A 6,000-nucleotide genomic window follows, 5' to 3' on the forward strand; every position below is an offset into this window, starting at 1 on the left:
AATGGTAAGGTAAGATCAAAGTTTTTTTTTTTCACGGACGAGCCGAGTGAAGGCGTTTGTTGAACTACGGAGACCACAGCTGCCGTGATGACGCAGCGCTGACGGCAGTGTTGGCCCGCCGAGCCTCCTCTTTAGGCACATTCGCCCTTCATTCTTTATCCAGACCGAGGCATTTATTCCAGGCTACATGAACAGCTGCCGCTTGTTGAAAGGTTCATGATGGCATAAAGTGTGAACGTTCGACGGGTCATTATAATGTTAGAAGGATGACTAAACCCGAGCATGGAATCGCCGGATAATCACGGCGTTTTGCGGAAGGGAGGGGCACCGTAGTTGGTCACCGCCTGGTCGGGCATGGAGCGTCGTTCTCATCCTGACTGAGCTTAATTTTTTTTTCTTTTCACATTGGGGAGACTATAGCAAAATCGACGGCTCCTAGCGACTAAAAAATAAACCTGTGGCGGCAGGTTTACTCGCCAGCAGTCTCAAACGACTCTGAGATTCACAGCGCCTGGCGGTATAAAAACAAAGTTGCGAAAATAGGCTCAAGATCATGTGGTGAAAGTCGCCAATAGTTTCTTCCGGGTTGCAGATGACACCGTAAGGGAAAGGGATGGCCGGTTTAACTTGAAGTTTCCAATCCTTCCTTGACCCAAAGTGGCAAGGTTCCCCTGTCCGAACCACGACAGGCTGATCCGAAAGATATTTATTTTGGAAAGCGCTCGATAAACACACGTTTTATTAGGCACATGCGCGATCTGTCCCGAACGTTAAAGGACAGAAAATGCGGGGGCATTTACTCTATCGCGTAACCTGTGTCACAGCGGCAGCAGCGCACCGTAACTGAAAGCCGCGTCCTTCAAACCCGCTACGGACTTTCCGAGGTCTATACCTATACGCCGTGCAAGTTCGTCTGTCCGACCCGAACCCCATGTCTACCCTCGAAATGCGCCCACATGGTTGTTCCCCCCATAGAGTTATTATAATGTATGCTAGAGGTTCAACTGGCGCTAGTGTCTATGCGACTTCCGGGAGGCAAATTGCAGCAGACAGCAACCAGTCTACTTTTGCGGTGCTCCTGTACATTCCAATGTTAAAACGCGCGTGAAATTTGTCTCTTCGCCGGAAAATAACATGAATAACTTTTATTATTTCGGTTGTACCGTATAGTATGTACATTTATTGATATTGTAAAAGTGTAATTGCTTTAATTACAGCATTTGTCTTTACCACTGAACGATGTTAAGCTTCGCTATATTTCAGGCCCAAACATATGTTCCATGGCAGGTATGTAAAAACAAGCGACGATTCTAAGCAAACTAACGATCGAAAAAAAATGTAGAGTGTGTTCAAGGATCGCTAGCATTGCAAAGGCGCTTCTATATTGCTAATATGCCCGTCCTGTCACTATGAAAATGACTCTGTCGTGCATCTTTACGACGGTTAAAAAACATTCGAATGTAAGACATAAAGTACGTGGATTACGAAAGGTGTGCCTTTTTATTATTTCCTATGTCGGACAGTATTTATCGGGCACCTGTTTTCTGACTTCTCACTATTTGCGAAGATTTGGAGCGTGCGGTTGACGATTTGAATCCAGAACATTCATCTTTGCACATATTCATGAGCAGAAAGATTAAAGCAGTACTTATTTATAGAAAATCGGACTATATTACGTGGCTTTCAATTTATTTTGATCGCCCGCATGCACAAGGAGTTACTTATCCAGTGCTACTGCGTAGTTTTTGCCGTCTTTCTTGGTTTTCCACATGTCCTTCGTTCGTTTGACACGTATATATCCCCTATGGTGGAAAGCGCCGATGCCGTGTTCGCGCTAACAGTGTCCGACAGTGCACATAAATACATGTACGAAGCGGTTTTAGCACCGTTTTTCATGCCATGAATTTCAAATAAAAACGCCGTAATTGACCAATTATTTCGTCTGCGTGACTGAGAAATATTCCAGCGTTCCAGTACGGTACGAAATATTCCTGATATTTGCTCTTATAATCGAGCGCAGCGAGAAAATGCACTCGTTTTTCCTATAGAATAGCATTACCGTAAGTCAATTTCCGACTGGTTGCTGTAAGCTTCAATTTGCAGCAGCACACTAGCGCCACTTGAACCTCTAGCGTGCATTATAATAACTCTATGGTTCCCCCTCAACAGCGAGCGCCGGAGGAGGAGAGGAGTTGCCGGTCTCGGATGGTAGTGCGCATGCGCTGGCACAATGGGGTGGTTGCAGTGGGGGCGGCGGTGGGTGGAGCAGCGAGTCCCAGGCAGTGTTGCCACAGCCTACTAAGGAATAGTAGTAGACATGTCTGCTTAAAAAAATCAGCAGAAATTAGTAAATTTTTGCTTAATCTTTGACAGCCTCGTAATTATACAATATTTAATTTGTAACATATTTATTACATCGATTATGAATATAGCAAACGTAATAAACATTCACGGATGGCCACTAACGGTATGTATCAATAGATAAATACGTCTGAACCGTTCTACTTGTGGTGGTGGCTAGCGCCACTTATCAATGAAAAGCGATATAGCGTTTCACATTGGATGCAAAAACAGCGGCATCAAGCAATCAGCTGTCGTGCAGGTAGTGTAGCAACCATAAAGTTATTATAATGTAGACTACTTTTGGCTGCGCTCCTGCGCATTCCTATGGGAAAACGCGCGTGCATTTTGTCTCTTTAACGCAAAATAACATAAATAACTTTTCTTATTTTTGTCGTACCGAATAGCATATACCTTTAGTTACCTTTCTCATTACCACTGAACGATGTTAAACTTCGGTATATTCAGGCCCAAACCTCTGTTTTATGGCAGGTACGGTATGTAAAAACGAACGACGACACTTGGCAAAATAACAATGGAAAGAAATGTAGAGTGTGTTCAAGGTTCCCTAGCATTCCGGTGATGCTTATGTATTGCTAATATTCCCGTCCTGCCACTATATGAAAATGACTCAGCCGTGCATCTTTACGAGTGGTTAAAAAAAAAAAAAACACACATTCGATACATAAAGAATAAAGTAATTGGGCTATGAAAGGCGTGTCTTTTTATTATTTTCAATGTCGGGCAGCCTTTATCGGGCACCTGTTTTCTGGCTTCTCCTTATTTTAAAAGATTTCGAGCGTGCGGGTGATGTTTTGAACGCCAAACCAAGCATCTTCGCACACATTCGTGAGCAGCCAGTATGTATTTATTGGAAATTGAACTATATTACATGGCTTTAAATTTATTTAGATTGTCTGCATCCCCAAAGAGTTACTTTTGAAGTGTTACTGAGTAGTTCTTGCCGTGCATCTTGGTTTACCACATGTCCTTCGTTCGTTTGGCACGTGTATCCTCCATGCTGAAAGGCGCCAACGTCCTGTTCGCGCTAAGTGTCCGACAGCGCACATAAATACACGTACGAAGCCGTTTTAGCACCGTTTTTCATGCCACACATTTCAAATAAAAACGCCGTAACTTATTGATTATTTCGTCTACGTCACTGAGTAATGTTCCAACCTACTTAGTACGTAGGAATTATTCGTGATATTTGCTCTTATAATCAGGCGCTGGGAGAAAATGTACTACTAATTTCTTTCCTGCCTGTAGTCAATTTTCGACTGGTCGCTGTCTGTTTCAATTTGCCGCAGCACACTAGCGCCAGTTGAACTTCTAGCGTACATTATAATAGCTTGATGCTTGGAACCATTCAGCCCGTGCCAACTATTTAACGCAGCTCGTTCATTTATTCTAATTATTATGTTGGTATTATAGTTAAAAGAAGTTTCATGCAAAAGGGGGGAAATTAATCGGGCACAAGAAATGTTTCAACCGCCCCCATAAGAGACGCCTGTCGGTAACTACAGTGAGCAGAGTCTGTTGAAAGTTACGTTTTTATTCAATAATATTTATCTTGATACCCGATACTTGATACTACTATGTACGAAAAAGATGCAAGTTACAATAGAAACAACTGGCAACTGCAAAATGAAATCCCCTAGGCAGGAACCTTGATTACTAGAGACGCTAAAATATTAAGGAGCAAATAAATAGTAACTGGCAAAACTAAAGCTTTAGGAAGAAACCTTAAATATACATCAAAACTAAGATGTTTAAGACATCCCTGCATTACAACGAGTAATTTTGAACAAAAGTTTTCATTTTGGGTAGGGTTTTTAGACCGCTTGCTTCGGAAGATGCAGCGCACGTGTGAACTGTAAACCGCAGGGTTCACGAAACGAGGATAGCTGTTGAACTAATCAGGCGTGGTGTATTTCAAACAAAACAACCGTCGGATGAGATGAGGACATGCAGAAAGTACTCAGGAGTCTGCTCAAACTTGCCTCGCTTCTACTGGACGATGGTCATGTTCGAAATTCCCTCAAATGTCTTCTAGAGTTCTGTAACCTGTCGTTCGAAAACCTGCTCGCATTTAGATTTTTTCTTTTATGATTATTTTGGACATTTCTAGCATTCGAGCATACCCAAGTAAATTTCAGCTAGAGGACACAATTAAGCTGCTTTTTTAAATTTGGATCCAGCGTCGTCTACCAAATAAGGTAGTAATATATTAAATATAGTGTACTATTAATATCCATAGGAACAATAGTGGTAGATTTTGTTTATAGGTATGAAAAAAAGCAGAACTCACTAGTAGTGCCATTGAATCACACAATAGCTGAAAAAAAAAAGATCAGTAGATATGCTGATAAATAAGCAGCAGTGGAAACACTGGTCCCAGGTGCGGCGATTGTGAGCGATCATATGACTGATGACGTAGCCGATGCCGTCATCAGGTGTCTTCGCGGCGGACGACCATGGGGAGCTTACAAATAACAGCTGCCTGTGTAATGTAACAAAACGTGGCAGTTTGATATTTTAGCCCCAGGCTCCGGGGAAAAAAGACCAGCCGTTGGAAGGCCAAAAAAACAACAACAACAACTAAAAAAACATGCTTGTGAAGGCTGATTTACACTGTTGCAACCGACTATGATAGAGTCCGACAGAACCGGTTTTTCAGCCTCATACGACTGCGCCGCGCAGCAGCATTGGCGGTTGTAAGCGTCTTAAAACCCCGTTGCCATAGCAACCCGTAAAAGGATTAACGTCGCAAGGCGTTGCAATCGCACTCGGTCCAGAGCCGTGTATTGGGAGAGTTTGGCCATTAGGCGGAGCAAAGGCCGCCGCCAGCGCCGATTATTCCCCCCGCGCTTAGAGCGTAAACTAAATTTGTGACACAGCGTCGACCAATCAGGAGACCGCAACGTCAAAATATTGCAAACGACATTCAAAGCGTGAAACAGAGGCGTTCAATCTCGGCCTCTCTGCTCCATCTGACAAATGTCGGCAGTGAAGACAAAGGTACAGGCACGTGAACCTAGCTCAGCAGAACGCTTTTGTTTGTACGAGAACTCGTGCATAGGTGCCACTTTCCAAAGCCACGCGCTCGTGCCCATGCCTTTCTCTGCACTGCTGATGTTGGCTTGTTAGAACAGCGTCCTGTGACTGGCGGAAAGAAAACAGTGCAATGGGTAGGGCGCGCGAGCGTCTGGAGACGCGGAGTCCCGCTCGGCTCGCGTGCGCTGGCTTTGGCAGTGCTTTCTTTCACCGTCTCAGCTGAGACGCAGTTTGTAGCAAGTTGGCCCTGGTTTGGAGCGTACGTTCGTTTATTCTACACTTGAATATTGGCGTGACGAAAACCTCGCACGCACAAAGTTTTCAGTCACTAAGAGTTACACCTCTTAACTCTAGCGACGCTAAAACGACTTGAATTAGTCGTGTCACAAATTTAGAGCTTACGACCACCGCTAGGGGCTGTTTCGCGGCCTGTGGTTGGTCCCGAGATGCTCGCCTATTCAAACCAATGTATGGCCAAACTCTCTCGATAAACGGCTCTGACTCGGTCCGACTCAAGTGTGTGAGTCGCCCTTAGGGCTCTTGAGAATAATAGGCGCTATAAAAAAAGAACAAAAAAAAATAAAAAAACAACAGCCGCTTGCG

Source organism: Ixodes scapularis, unplaced genomic scaffold, assembly GCF_016920785.2.
Source record: "Ixodes scapularis isolate PalLabHiFi unplaced genomic scaffold, ASM1692078v2 PGA_scaffold2__306_contigs__length_199485367, whole genome shotgun sequence".
Classification (NCBI taxonomy): Eukaryota; Metazoa; Arthropoda; class Arachnida; order Ixodida; family Ixodidae; genus Ixodes; species Ixodes scapularis.